The following is a 16,801-nucleotide window of genomic DNA, read 5'->3' as shown; positions in this document are numbered from 1 at the left end:
CAGTCTTTCAGGGAGAAGTGAATTCCAAACTGATAAGTAGCACTTGCGAAGGCACTGAAGCAGAAAAAAAGCAGAGATTTGGAGGAACATATATTCAAAGTTATTTGCCCTTATGCCTTGGCAACCTCACTCTGTTATACTTATGAAGAGAGTGTGTGTCTCTTAATCTGTACCCTCTCAGGAGCATAATGTGACTGTATCTATCTATCAACATTTAAATGGTTCATATCCCTTGAAACAGCAATTCCATTGCTTAGAAATATAGTTCATATAAAATTTATATATATACGCAAAGATCTATGTTCATGAATGTGATCGTTAATTTTGTATCAACTTAAAATGCCAAGATGCCCAGATATTTGGCTAAACATTATTCTGGATTTTTCTGTTAAAAGTTTTTGGATGAGATTTATATATTTTTTAAAATTTATTTATTTTATTTATTTATTTATTTTGGCTGCGTTGGGTCTTCATTGCTGCACAGAGGCTTTCTCTAGTTGTAGCGAGCAGGGGCTACTTTTCATTTCAGTGCATGGGTTTCTCATTGTGGTGGGTTCTCTTGTTGCAGAGCACGGGCTCTAAGCACGCGGGCTTCAGTACTTGTGGCGCATGGGCTTAGTTGCTCTGTGGCATGTCGGATCTTCCCGGTCCAGGGCTTGAACCCATGTCCCCTGCATTGGCAGGTGGATTCTTAACCACTGTGCCACCAGGGAAATCTGATTTACATTTAAATGCATAGACTTTGAGTAAAACAGATTGTCATGATAATGTGGGTGGGCCTCATCCAATCAGTGGAAAGCCTGAATAGAACAAAAGATTGCCCTCCTCTGAGCAAGAGGGAATTCTACCAGCAGATGACCTTCAGACTTTAACTGCAACGTTGGCCCTTCCCTGGGTTCCAGCGCAACGGCCTACACTGCAGATTTTGAAGCTCACAGCCTCCATAATCACATGGGCCAATTCCTTAAAATAAATCTCTCTATATATACATATCCCATTCATTCTGTATCTCTAGAAACTGGTTAACTATCTACCTGAACTGAAATGGAAAGATCTCCTTGTCACATTATTAAATGAAGAAAGCATTTCATATAGCAACTAGTAAGATGTGATTCTATTCATGATTTTAAAAAAGAAAAATAATTCTATATGTATATAGATGTATTTAGTATATATAAAAAAATATATAAGTAGATAGAAAAGATTACTATAGGGCGTTCCCTGGTGGTCCAAGTGGTAAAGAATACACCTTCTAATGCAGGGGACACGGGTTTGATACCTGGTGGGGGAACTGAGATCCCACATGCCACAGGGCAACTAAGCCCACGTGCCACAACGACTGTGCTTGCATGCCTCAGTAAGAGAGCCCGCATGCAGCAAACTACAGAGCCCACGTGCCCTGGAGCCCACGCGCCACAAATAGAGAGAGAAAACCCCCACACCACAACTAGAGAGAAGCCCACCACAACTAGAGAGACGCCTGCGTGCTATAACAAAAAGCCCACGCCACAAAAAAAAGATCCCGCACACCTCAATGAAGACCCCATGTGCTGCAACTAAGACCTGACTCAACCAAAAAAAAAAAAAAAAGAGAGAAAAGAAAAGATTACTATAAGATAACTAATAAGAACCTACTGTATAGCACAGGGAACTCTATTCAATACTCTGTAATGACCTATATGGGAAAAAACTTAAAAAGGAATCTAAAAAAATCTAAAAAGAAAAGACTCTAAAAAAAGTAGATACATGTATGTGTATAACTGATTCACTTTGGTGTACAGCAGAAACTAACACAACATTGTAAATCAACTATATGCCAATACAAATTAATTAAAAAAGAAAAGATACTATAAAGATATTTACCAAACTAGCAATAAATGATAGTTGCCAATAATGGTTACCTTTGAGACGAGGAGTGAGTTTGAAGAGGGGATGGTAAAAAGAAACTTAAACTTATATTCTTTACATTTCTGTATCATTTAAATCTTTGACCACTAGAATGCATTCTACATTACATTAACGACATAATTTTAAAAAGCTATAACTACCAAGGTCTATTACTACATTTTTAAAATCCAGCGCATTTTTACCCCTAATGTCTCTTATTTGGCTTTGCTTCTTCCCTGTCTATGGGAATCCCTTCCTCTCTTCCTCTCTTCTTCCCTTTCTTCCTTTAGCAAACATTTACTGAGTATCTATTACATGCTAAACAATGCACCAGGTGCCTTGGTGAACCAAAGAGCCAAGGTCCCTCAGGGATGTTGCAGGCTTTTAGGGGAACCAGACATTAGACAAACACGCACAAATGAAACCAAGCAACTGACAAAGGTGTTGAAGAGTTGGAAGGGAAAATAACAGGTTGCTCTCTCTGGCTGTGAAAGGGCATAATTGGATGATTCTGAGTAGGATGTTCAAAAAGGTCTCTTTGCAATAGAGAGATTTGAGCTGAATGTTAACCAGGCAGAGGGTTGGGTGTGGGGAGGTGGGAAGCCATCCTAGCAGAGGGTAAACACTGACAGGTGACTGCAACTTCCCTAAGGTAATAAGCCAGAGGAATTGACCAGAAGCCCAAGAGACTGGCCAGTTCTGGGTGAGGGTACTAGTTTTATAAGATAAAGTTAGAGAGGTAGTCAGGGCCAGGTTGTGCATATCTAGGTAAGGAATTTGGGCTTTCTTATAAGGGTAATTGAACACCATTATCAAGTTATAACCAGAGAAGAGAGGAGATCTAATTTACATTTTTAAAAGCCCTTTCTTAAACCTACAGTATGGAGAAAAGACAAATCATTATTGAAGGACACTAATGAAGGTCTAAGGAAATGAAGAGCTAAGGACTTCCCTGGTGGCGCAGTGGATAAGAATCTGCCTACCAATGCAGGGGACACGGGTACGATCCCTGGTCCGGGAGGACCCCACATGCCATGGAGCAACTGGGCCCATGTGCCACAACTACTGAGCTGCGCTCTGGAGCCCGCGAGCCACAACTACTGAGCCTGAGTGCTATGACTACTGAAGCCCACGCGCCTAGAGCCCGTGCTCTGCAACAAAGAGAAACCACCGAATGAGACGCCTGCACACCGCAAAGAAGAGTAGCCCCCGCTCACCACAACTAGAGAAAGCCTACACACAGCAACAAAGACCCAACGCAGCCAAAACTAAATTAATTAATTAACTAATTAATTAATTTAAAAAAAAAGAAATGAAGAGCTCTGTCTCAGCAGAGAGAGCCCAGAAATAAACCCACGCATATATTAATTAATTTATGAAAAAGGAGCCAAGACTATACAATGGTGAAAGAATAGTCTCTTCAACAAATAGTGTTGGGACAACTGGTCAACCACATGCAAAAGAAAGAAACTGGACCACTATCTTATGCCATACACAAAAATCAACTCAAAATGGATTAAAGACTTGAATGTAAGACCTGAAACTATCAAACTCCTAGAAGAAAACATAGGCAGTATGCTCCTTTGACATCAGTTGGGCAATGATTTTTTTTGGATTTGCCATCAAAATCAAAGGCAACAAAAGAAAAATAAACAAGTAGGACAATATAAAACTGAAAGGCTCCTGCACAGTAAAGGAAACCATCAACAAAATGAAAAGGCAAGCTAAGGAATGGGAGAAAATATTTGCAAATCATATCTGATAAGGGATTAATATCTAAAATATAAAAAGCACTTATACAACTCAATAACAACAAAAAAAATCTGATTAAAAAATGGGCAGAGGATTGGAATAGACATTTTTCCAAAGAAGACATACAGACGGGCAACAGGTACATGAAAAGGTGGTCAGCATCACTAATCATCAGGGAAATGCAAATCAAACCTCATGCCTGTTAGAAAGGCTACTATCAAAAAGAAGCCACCACAATGAGAAGCCCGCACACTGCAATGAAGAGTAGACCCTGCTCGCCACAACTAGAGAAAGCCTGTGTGCAGCAACAAAGACCCAACAACGAAGACCTGATGCAGCCAAAAATAAATAAATTTATTTTTTAAAAAAAGACATGAAATAACAAGTACTGGCCAGGATGTGGAGAAAAGGGAAACCTTGTGAATTGTTGCTGGAATGTAAATTGATGCAGCCACTATGGAAAACAGTATGGAGGAGGTTCCTCAAAAAAATTAAAAATAGAATTATCTATGATCCAGCAATTCCTCTCCTGGGTGTTTATCCAAAGAAAATGAAATCACTATCTCAAAAAAGATATCTGTACCCCCATGTTCATTGCAGCATTATTTACAATAACCAAGACATGGAAACAACCTAGATGTCCACTGATGGATGAACAGATAAAGAAAATGTGATTGATATACATATATAATGGAATATCATTCAGCCATAAAAAAGAAGGAAACCCTGCAATTGTGACAACATGGATGGGACTTGAGGGCATTATGCTAAGTGAAATAAGTCTGGCACAGAAAGACAGATACTGAATGATCTTACTTATAGGTAGAATCTAAAAAAAACAAACTTATAGATGTAGAGAACAGATTGGTGGTTGCCAGAGGTAGGGGGTGGGGATGGGCAAAATGGGTGAAGGTGGTCAAAAGGTATAGACTTCCAATTATAAGATAAATAAGTCATGGTGACTACAGTTAAGAATACTATATTGTTGTGAATGAAAATTGTTGCCTGCCACATCAGTAAAAAAAGAATTGCAACCATCAAGCCATCAGCCACTGTAGCCACCCACAACTATGCACCCTGAGGGGACTCAGGATGGGAAAGAAAAGGATATTGGCCCTAGTTAAGATGCATATCAAAGGAATGATTTCAATGAGCCCATCTTCCCAAACACAGAAAAGAGCTAAATCCATTAACTTGAGATATCCAGTTTTCTTTAATTAACAGTAAACTTTTGATGTTCCAACTACCTGGTTTTTGTTGCAAAAACTCTTATATATCCTGGCAGTCCCTCGGAGGTATCTGAGAGGCTGTTTTCTGGGCTTGAGTCCTCAGAAAGTTCGCCAAATAAAACATAATTCGTAACTTTTAGGTTGTGCATTTTTTTCAGTCAACATTGTATATTCGAAAGTTGCTAAGAGAATAAATCTTAAAAAGCTCTCATCACAAGAAAAGAATTTTTGTAACTATATGTGGTGATGGATGTTAACTAAACTTATTGTGGTAATCATTTCACAATATATACATATATCGAATTGTTATACTGTACACCTAAGACTAATACAACGTTATATATATGTCAATTATATCTCAATTTTTTAAAAATTTATTTATTATTATTTTGTTTTGCATTACGCGGGCCTCTCACTGTTGTGGCCTCTCCCATTGCGGAGCACAGGCTCCGAACGCGCAGGCTCAGCGGCCATGGCTCACGGGCCCAGCCGCTCCGCGGCATGTGGGATCTTCCCGGATCGGGGCACGAACCTGTGTCCCCTGCATCGGCAGGCGGACTCTCAACCACTGCACCACCAGGGAAGCCTATATCTCAATTTTTTAAAAAGGAGAGCTATATGATGCTACTGATGGGATAGTCAATATCATAAAGATGTCAACTCTCCTCAAAATAATTTCTAATGGGAAAAGAATCTAAAAAAGAGTGGATATATGTATATGTACCACTAATGCACTTTGCTGTACACCTGAAACTAACACAACATTGTAAATCAACTATACACCAATAAAATTTTTTTTTTAAGTTTCTAGAGGCAGTACAATTCCAAAGTCTCAACATAATTTGTCATAAAACTTGTCCAGCTGAGTCTAAAGAGATATAGAAGAGCAAAGGGTGAAGAACACTCAAGACACTCCTTAATTACAACAGAGTATATTGGGCAGGAATAGACCCATTGACAAAAGGAACTGATGAGAGCACAAAAGTGGACACTTAGAAAAAGTTGATATAGACAGCCTTACCCTAGCAGATCAGTGAGGAAGGAATGGGCTACTTAGTAAATGGTGCTGGGTCAGCTGGTAATCCATACGAAAAGGAAGAGAATTTGCATAAATTCCTAGTGGTTAAAGATTTACATTTTTAAAATTCTGTGTAGCAGAAAATTTTGGAGAATTTTTTTGTGACCCCAGAAGAAGTAAGAATTCTTTAAACAAGATCCAAAAAGCACTAACTACAAAGGAAATTAGTGATACCTTTGACTAAATTAAAATTAATAATTTCTGTTCATCATTTTTGCTAATAGAGGAAAAAAGTAAGATATAAACTGAGAGATGATACTTACAGTAAATATAACCAATAAAAGATTAGTATCCATAACATTTAAAGAACTCTAACAAATTACTAAGAAAAAGAAAAAAATCCAAGAGTAAAATGGCAAAAGATATGGACAGGCACATTACTAAAGATGAACCATATGAGATATCATTTTACAATCACTGGATTGGCAAAAACTAAGAAGTCTCACACCACCAAGCAAATTTCAGTTCTAATGCTGGGCTGGTGAGGGGTCAATTATTATAGCTATTTTGGAGAGGTCAATTATTATAATTGTCAATATTATAAGGGTCAAATATTATAACTCTTTGGTTTTTCTGATAAATTTGATTATGTTCACACCAGAGGACCCGGCAATTCTGCTCCTGGGTACATACCCACAGTAGACTATAGAATGTTCCACACTATGGATTGGTTGGTCATAAAGTCATTTTGTGGATCAACATCTTTTAAAAAAAATTAAATAAAGTAGCATAGGAAATGCCAAGGTGCATCACGAAAATTTGGGATAAATAGATGTGTCTGTGTGTGTACTGGGTCACAGTATAAAATACATTTCTTACAGAGAGCATTAGGGGGAAAAAGTTGAAAGCCACTACCCAGAGGAAACCCCTGTACATATTTTTCATAAAAGAAATGAGAGAAAAGAAAAAGCAACAATCCAAATGTCTATCAATGGTAAAATACATAAACAAATAAGGAATTTTACAATGGATTACTAAGCAGTGGTGAAAATGACTAACCAATAGCTACACACCTCAACACAGACGAATCTTAGAATTAGTAATAGTGAATAAACAAACCAATTCTCAGAGGGAAATTCACAACATGACACTATTTTTGTAAAACTTACAAACGAGCAATATTGATTAATAAATTGCTTAGGAATACATACGTGGTTAAGACTATAAAGGAAAGCAAGAGAATAATTTCAAAAGAACAAATTTTTTTTTTAAAAAAGGACGAATTCTCACTAGCATTGAGGACACTCAGGACATCAAAGGATTTGCCACTGTTCTGTTTCCTAGGCAGCCTGGTGGGCTCACAGCGTTGTTTTATGATCACACTTCATAACCTCCGCACGTGGTCCTTTATAGTTTTATATAACAAATGTCCAATATTTTGTCATTTTAAAAAAGGGGTAGGGTCTCTTGAGTTGCAATAAGGAGAATGGCCAGGGGTGGGGGGCTTGCAGAGTAAAAGTGGGGGAGAGGAGCAGATGGGACCCATCGCAAGTGTCCAGCTAAGAAATGATGGCGGAAGTGGACTTGAGAGGAGTTTTGGACATAGGATGGACTTGCTGATGGGTTACACATAAGGGATGAGGAGGAAGGAAACTCGATAATGCCTGGCCAATGGAATAGAGGCCAGAAATAGACCTTCACAGACGTAGGAACATGATGTATGACAGCACTGTCCAAGTAGATCAACAGGGAAAAGATAGGCTATTCAGTAAACGGTGCTGGTAGTCCATATGGAAATGAAGAGAAATTTACTATATCCCTGAGCAGGCTAAAGACTTCAGTGTAAAAGGCAAAACTTGAGAACATTTAGAAGAAAAAGTGGATGGATTTAAGATATATATTGAAGAATGGAAATGGGAGGAGGGGAGAAAGGGCATGAATAACGCCTTAATTTTTATTTTATTTTATTTTATTTTTTGCGGGACGCGGGCCTCTCACTGTTGTGGCCTCTCCCGTTGCGGAGCACAGGCTCCGGACGCGCAGGCTCAGCGGCGATTTTCACGGGCCCAGCCGCTCCGCGGCATGTGGGATCTTCCCGGACCGGGGCACGAACCCGTGTCCCCCGCATCGGCAGGCGGACTCTCAACCACTGCGCCACCAGGGAAGCCCACTCCTTAATTTTTAGCTAAAGTAACTGGATGGATAATAAAGATGAATAATAATAGCTAACATTTACACAGCACTTATGTGCAGGGCGGGCACTTTTCTAAGCATTTTACATGGTTTATCCTGTTCAATCTTCACACCAATACTGAAAGAGAGCTTCTCTTACTGTTGCCATTTATTGGGAAGCACAGGAAGGTCAGTAACTTACCTGAGATGCAGTATTGATCAGCTGCAGAGACTGTCCGTGTAAGAGTGACAAAACTAGTGTGTCAAGCTCGCACCCCTGAAGTACTATGTGAAGGAGGCAAAATTCTCAGAGTGTTTCCGCCTCCAGGGCAGGTCTCCTGGGATTCCCAGGCCCCACCTCCGCTCCCCTCCCCAGGGTGGTTGTGCATGCCAATGAGAGATAGTGAAAAGGTGGAGTGTTATGTAAAAAAGTCCCAGAAAGCTGCAAGCTCCCCTCGCTCTGAGTGAATAACCACTCCTGGGATGCTGGGACTTAGCTTCATTCATTCTTTTTTTTCTTTTTTTGTGACTAAGAAAGTTAACAGATATGTATTATGTGACATCAGTGGTAAAATAAACATAACACAAATATCACCCTTTTCGCCATTTTTAAGGGTACAATTCAGTGGCATCCATGCTGTTGGCAACCATCAAGCTTCATTCATGTTTCACACACATCTTGAGCTCTTGACATGCACCAGGCACTGTTCTAGGCACTGAAGGATGTAAAACAGATCTTCGTCTTGATGCAGCCCACATTTTATTTGGAGCGACAGACAATAAACATGGAAGAAATAAATACATATAATTGTATCGGATATTGACAGGTGCTAGGAAGAAAACAGGACAGGGCAAAAATCACAGTTGCTATGAAACACTTGTTATGTTCCAGCGGTGATTTGAGGGCTTAGCAAAGAGTATCGCATTGTCTCCTCACTCCAGTCCTTTGGGGGATAGCGCTTGTCCCCATTTTATGGGGAAAAAAGTGAAGCACAGAGAGCTTCAAATTCCACAGTGGATAAGCAGGAAGGAATGGGGGCCAGGTGGTGATGGTAAAAGAACTGCTCCAGCTGGAGTGATCTGAGGCCTCTTTGAGGAGGGAGCTGAATCCTAACATACAAAAGTTCCAAGGAGAGGAAAGAGCAAGTTCAAAGGTCTTGAGACACACATGACTCCTTCAAGGAAGAGCAAGGATCCCGTGTGACTGGAGCCAAATGAGCTGAAGAGGGGAGGGAAAGTGAGAGAGTGAGGAAGGGGAGCGAGGGAGGGAGGAGAGGAGTCCCCTGGTTTGGCCCAGGACAAATTGGTCACCCTACTAGGTCAGATATTATTCAGATTTTATTCCAAGTGCAAAGGAAAGCAACGAGGAGGTTTAACACAAGGGAGGGACAGGACCCCCTCTGGCTACTGTTTGTAGGAGAAAAGGAAGGGAGAGGAAGGAAGACACTTGAGAGGCTCTTACAATCTTCCACGCAAGGGTGATGGTGGCCCCCTGCCCCCCAGATTATCACAGCGAGGTAAGGGGGCTCTGTAGAACAAGGATGCCCAGTTCCCTCTCCTGGGACTTTTTTTTTTCCGCTACGCGGGCCTCTCACTGTTGTGGCCTCTCCCGTTGCAGAGCACAGGCTCCGGACGCGCAGGCTCAGCGGCCATGGTTCACGGGCCCAGCCGCTCCGCGGCATGTGGGATCTTCCCGGACCGGGGCACGAACCCGTGTGCCCTGCATCGGCAGGCGGACTCTCAACCACTGCGCCACCAGGGAAGCCCTCTCATGATCACTCTTAAGCCCACTTTACAAAGGAAAGTCCTACCCCTCACCACCCTGAATTACAATGGGGCCTGGTGCAGGAAAGGCTGGGGTGCGGGCAGCAGGAACAATCAGGGCATCTTACTTGACATAGAACACCTTCAAGGCCTCCTTAAACCAAGGTATGTTAAATCTGTCTATGCTCTTGGCTTTCTTGTCTTGTGCAGATTTCTGTTAAGAGTGAAGCACTGTTTGGCTACAAGCAATTTGGGCTCCTGTTGATTTTTCTCAGGGATTTGCATTGAAGATGGAAGGAAAGTTTCTGACAAATGAAGTGTGATTTCGCTGATTGTTTTCACAACAAGGACTGATAGGGCCAATTACAGTAAATGGTGAAGAGTGTCTATAAATTAAATGAGCTCAATCAGCTTCTTCCAGCTTTTGATGAAAATATATTTAAGGTAGAAGATAAAAGCTTTTTTACTTTCAAAAAAATATTAGCAAAGATGTGTTTAAATTACTAACATTACCATTTTCCCAATTGCTTCTTAGTGTATTGGGTTACACAACTTGTCTCCAAGTGAAGGAGAACCAGGTGAAATTAGTTCCCATTTGATAAGCTTTGGTAAGGCCTTTTTGGTATATTTTCCAGAAACTGGGGAGGTGAGAGGATCTAAGGACCCAGTAAGAAATCCTTTTGCAAAAGAGGAAGTTTCCACAATACTAAGGAGGATCTAATCTAGTGAGAGCAAGAAAAATACTTTTTGATGATAGGTTTAAAAATTTTTTTTAAATCTTGGTAAAATATACATGAGATTATCATCCTAACCATTTGAAAGGATACAGTTCAGAGGCATTAAGTACATTCACATTGCTGTGCTTCCATCACCACCATCATCTCCAGAACTTTTCTCGTCTTGTAAAACTGAAACCCTGTGTGCATTAAACACCAACCCCTCAGCACACTCCCCCAGCCCCTGACAAGCACTGTTCTACTTTCTGTCTCCATAATCTGGACTACTCTAGGCCCCTCTCATAAGTGGAATCACACAGTATTTGTCTTTTAGCAACTGGCTTATTTCACTTAGCATAATGTCCTCAAGGTTCATCCACGTTAGAGCACGTGTCAGAATTTCCTTTCACTTTTTTTTAAATGGAAATGCATTTCTTTTTATTTATTTATTTATTTTATTTTACTTTGGCTGCGTTGGGTCTTCGTTTCTGTGCGAGGGCTTTCTCTAGTTGCGGTGAGTGGGGGCCACTCTTCATCTCGGTGCACAGGCCTCTCACTATCGCGGCATCTCTTGTTGCGGAGCACAGGCTCCAGATGCGCAGGCTCAGTAGTTGTGGCTCATGGGCCTAGTTGCTCCACGGCATGTGGTCTCTTCCTAGACCAGGACTCGAACCCGTGTCCCCTGCATTAGCAGGCAGATTCTCAACCACTGCGCCACCAGGGAAGCCCCTTCCTTTCTCTTTAAGGCTGAATAACACTTCAAGTTTATATAAACACCACATTTTGCTTATCCCTTCATTCATCCGTGGAAACCTTGGTTGCGTCTACGTTTTCGCTACTGTGAACAATGCTGCTATGGAACATGGCTATACAAATATCTCATTGAGACCCTGCTTTCAATACTTTTGGCTATCTACCCAAAAATGGATGTGCTGGAGCACATGGTAGTTCTATTTTTAATTTTTTGAGGAACTGCTATACTGTTTTCCACAGCAGCTGCACCATTTTGTATTCCCACCAACAGTGCACAGGGGTTCCAGTTTCTCCATATCCTTACCAACACTTATTTTTTTTTAACAGTAACCATCCTAGTGGTGAGGTGTTATCACATGATTTCGGCAGAGGACTCAAAAGGACTTTAAAGAACACTGATTTTACAAAATTCCTTCCATGCCTGTCTACTTCCTTATGTGAAAAAGGTTTTTCGGTACTTAGATGTATAATAATGAAAAATAAGAATAGAATTGCTATTGGTACAGCCATTTTGGAAAACAGTATGGAGATTTAATTTAAAAAATAAAAAGTAGGGAATTCCCTGGAGGTCCAGTGGTTAGGACTTGGTGCTTTCATTGCTGTGGCCTGGGTTCAATCCCTGGTGAGAGAACTAAGATACTGCAAGCCGTGCGGCATGGCGAAAAAAAAAAAAATTAAAAATAGAACTACCAAATGATCTAACAACCCCACATCTAGGTATATATCCAAAGGAAATGAAATCAGTATATCAAAAGCTATCTGAACCCCTGAGTTCAGAGTCCACACCGTAGCACTATTCACAATAGCCAAGATGTGGAAACAATCTATCTGAGTGTCTGTTGATGAATGAATGGATAAAGAAAATGTGAGATACACACACACTGGAATTTTTTAAAATTAATTAATTAATTTATTTATTTATTTTTGGTTGTGTTGGGTCTTCGTTGCTGCACGTGGGCTTTCTCTAGTTGTGGTGAGCGGGGGCTACTCTTCTTTGTTGCGGTGTGTGGGCTTCTTATTGCGGTGGCTTTTCTTGTTGCAGAGTGCAGGCTCTAGGTGAGTGGGCTTCAGTAGTTGTGGCACATGGGCTAAGTATTTGTGGCTCGTGGGCTTAGTTGCCTTGCGGCATGTGGGATCTTCCTGGACCAGGGCTCGAACTCATGTCCCCTGCATTGGCAGGTGGATTCTTAACCACTGTGCCACTAGGGAAGTCCCCACACTGGAATATTATTTGGCTATAAAAAGAGGGAAATCCTGCCCTTTGTGATAACATGGATGAAACTTGAGGATATTATGCTAAGTTAAATAAGCTAGACATAGAAAGAAAAATACTGTATGATCTTATTTATATGTAGAATGTAAAAAAGTTGAACTCCCAGAAGCAGAGAGTAGAATGGTGGTTGGCAGGGGCTAAGGGATGGGGGAAATGGGACAATGTTGGTGAAAGGGTATAAACTTTTAGTTATAAGATGAATAAGTTCTGGGAATGTACAGCACAGTGACTGTAGTTAATAATACTATACTATACACTTGAAATTTCTGAGAGTATAAATCTTAAGTACTCTCATCACACACACACAAAAATGTGTTAATTAGCTTGATTGTGGTAATCATTTCACAATGCATAGGTATATCAAATCATCACGCTGTACACTTTAGATAGATACAATATTTATTTGTCAGTTATACCTCAATAAAGCTGAAGGAGAAGAATGGAATTGCAATTGGATACTGTCATTCTAGCACTAAGTAATGTTCATGACCTAATTTTTAGAAAACTCATTAAGAAATACATTTCCAATCAAATGTCCTATTTGTTATTATTTATTATAATATATTTATATTGCCTTGATCAATTGTTTACAAATGATAATTTATTATGCAACACAATCCAGAATACTTTTTTTAATAGAGCCTCTTGGACACAAGAAATTTAAATTTTAAAAAGTTTAATTTAGATACACAATTTTATTACAGAGAAGTATGATAGGATAATCAATTTAAAATTTTTTCAAGCATAAAAATAGATTATGTTAGAGAACAACTCCATGGGAAAAGGGAAAGGAAATAGTAGTCCGAAGAGGAAAGGAACAATGTAAAAAAGTTTAACAAAGAGCTCATTTGTTTATTTTGTAACAGCTTTATTGAGATGTAATTCACGTATCATACAATTTACCCATTTAAAGCATACAGTTCAGTGGTTTTTAGTATATTCACAGAGTCGTACAGTCATCACCACGATCAACGTTATAACATTTTCATCACCTGGAAAAGAAACCCCCTACCCATTCGCAGACACTCCCCATTTTCCCCCAACTTCCCTCAGCTCTGAAAAACAATAATCTACTTTTCATCTCTACAGATTTGCCTAGTCTGACATTTCATATAAATGGACTCATACAATATGAGTCCTTTGTGACTGGTTTCTTTCACTTAGCAAAATTTTTTCAAGGTTCGTCTGTTGTACCCTTTGTCAGTACCCCATTCTTTTTTTTAAAAAAATATTCATTTATTTATTTAGGCTGTACCGGGTCTTAGTTATGGCATGCAGGATCTTTGTCGCAGCATACAGACTCCTAGTTGCAGCATGCATGCGGGACCCAGTTACCTGACCAGGGATCGAACCCGGGCCCACGCATTGGGAGCACCGAGTCCCACCCACTGGGCCACCAGGGAAGTCCCCCCTCATTCATTTTTATGGCTGAATAATATTCAGTTGTATGGAGATACCACATTTTGCTTATCCATTCACCATTTGATGGACATTTGTTTCCAGTTTTTTACTATTATAAATAGTGCTGTTATGACCATTCACATGCAAGTCTTTGTAGGGACATATGTTCTCATTTTTCGTAGGTAAACAGAAGTGGAATTGCTGGGCCATATGGGAATTTATGTTTAACTTTAAAAAAAAATGTCAAACTGTTTTTCAGTGTGGCTATATAATTTTATATTCCCAGAAGCAATGTACCAAGGTTCTAATTTCTATATATCCTCCATAACACTTATTATCTGTTTTTTTTTTTTTAATTCTAACCATCTCCATGGATGGGAAGTAGTTTTTCATCATGGTTTTGATTTGCATTTCCCTAATGGATAATGATATTGAGCATCTTTCATGCACTTGCTGGCCACTGGTATTTTCTTTCTGGAGAAATATCTATTCAAATCCTTTGTCCATTTTATATTGTTGGGTTGTAAGAGTTTTTAATATGTTCTGGATATAAGCCCCTTATCAGGTATATGATTTGCAAATATATTCTCCCATTCTATGGGTTGTCTTTCTTTTCACTTTCTCAGTGGTGTCCTTTGAAGCACAAAGTTTTTAATTTTTTTTTTTTGGCCACACTACAAGGCATGCGGGATCTTAGTTCCCCAATCAGGGATTGAGCCCTGGCCCCCTGCAGTGGAAGCACGGAGTCCTAACCATTGGACCACCAAGGAAGTCCCCACAAAGTTTTTAATTTTTATAAGGTCCAATTTATCCATTTCTCCTCTTGTCATTTGTGCTTTTGTTATTGTATCTAATATGGCTTTGCCTAACTCAAGGACACAAAGATTTATTCCTAAGTTTTCTTCAAAGAGATTTATAGTTTTAGCTCTTACATGATCCATTTGGAGTTAATTTTTGTGTATGGTAAAGAAACAGGTACAACTTCATTCTTTTGCATGTGGATGTTCAGTTGTTCCAGCATCATTTGTTAAGAAGACCATTGAATTGTCTTGGCACCCTTGTCAAACATCAATTAACTATAAATGCAGGGTTTATTTCTGAATTCTTAATTCTATTCCACTGATCTATATGTCTATCACAGGCCAGTACCACTCCATCTTTGTAGTAAGTTTTGAAATGTGAAAGTGTGAGCTCTCCAACTTTATTTCCTTTTTCAAAATTGTTTTGGCTCTTTGGGTCTCTTGCATTTCCACATGAATTTTAGGATCAACTTGTCAATTTCTGCAAAAAAGCCAGCTGGGATTATAATAAGTATTGCATTGACTCTGTAGATCATTTGGGGGAATATTACCATCTTTTTTTTTTTATTGACGTCTTAACAATATTGTCTTCTAATCCATGAACATGGGATGTTTTTCCAATTTTTTAGGTCTTCGTTAATTTCTTTCAATAATGTTTTATATTGGTAGTTTTCAGAATACAAATTTTGCCCTTCTTTTAAAAAATGTATTCTTAATTATTTTATTTTTTTGATGCTATGTAAGTGTAGTTACATTTATTTCATTTTGGGGTTGGTCATTACTGGTGCAGAGAAATACACTTGATTTTTGTATACTGATCTTATACCCTGCAACCTTGCTGAACCCATTTTTTTATTGGTGAATTCCAATAATACTTTATTGGTGAATTCCTTAGGATTTTCTATATATAAGATCATGTCTTCTACTTCTACTTCTTTCTTTCCAATATGGATTCCTTTGATCTCATTTTATTGCCTAATTGCCTGATAGAACCTCCATTATGATGTTGGACAGAAGTGGTAAGCATGGACATCTTTGTCTACTTCTGGATCTTAGGAGGAAAACATTCACCTTTAAGTATGAAGTTAGCTATGGGTTCTGTAGATGTTCTTTACCAACAATGAGAAAGTTTCCTTTTATTCCTAGTTTGTCGTGTGTTTCTATCATGAAAGGGTGTTGGATTTTGTCAAATCCTTTTTTTGCAACTATTGAGATGATCATGTGGGGATTTCCCATACTTTTAAAATTGAGATATAATTTACATATAATAAAATTCACTTTTAAAGTGGTTTTTAGTATACTCACAAAGTTATGCAATCATCACTATCTAATTCCGGAACATTTCCATCACTCCAAAAAGAAATATCATACTTTCTATTTTCCCTTTTCTTAAGCCCCCGGCAACCACTATCTAAGTCCTGTCTCTATGGGTGTGCATTTTGTAGCATTTATCAGTACTTCATTTTTTAAATTGTTGAATTATATTCCACTCTATAGAAATATCACATTTTGCTTATCCATTCATTAGTTGATGGACATTTGGGTTGTTTCCACTCTTTGGCTATTACGAATAATGCTGCCATGCACATTTTATGTACTAGGTTTTTCGTGAACATGTTTTCAATTCTCTCAGGTATATACTTAAGAGTAGAATTGCTGATTCATATAGTAACTACGTGCTTAACTTTTTGTTGAACTGCCAAACTGTCTTCCAAAGTGGCTGCACCAGTTTATTGATACATTACTACTAACAATGTATGAATTCTCCAATTTCTCTACATCCTCATCAAATCACATGGTTTTTGTCCTTTATTCTATTTATATGATTCATTACACTAACTCATTTTCTGATGTCAAACCCACTTTGCATTCGAAGCATAAAACACACTTCATCTTGCTGTATAATCCTTTTTATATGTTGCTGGATGTGACTTGCTAATTTTTTAAAGGATTTTTATATCCATATTCATAAGAGATATTCATGTATTTTTAAAGGGATGATGGTGGGTGTCAAATTGCCATGGTATTTAAATTCC

The sequence above is a fragment of the Orcinus orca genome, chromosome 20 (assembly GCF_937001465.1).
Source record: "Orcinus orca chromosome 20, mOrcOrc1.1, whole genome shotgun sequence".
NCBI lineage: Eukaryota > Metazoa > Chordata > Mammalia > Artiodactyla > Delphinidae > Orcinus > Orcinus orca.
This window is presented reverse-complemented; position numbering follows the sequence as displayed.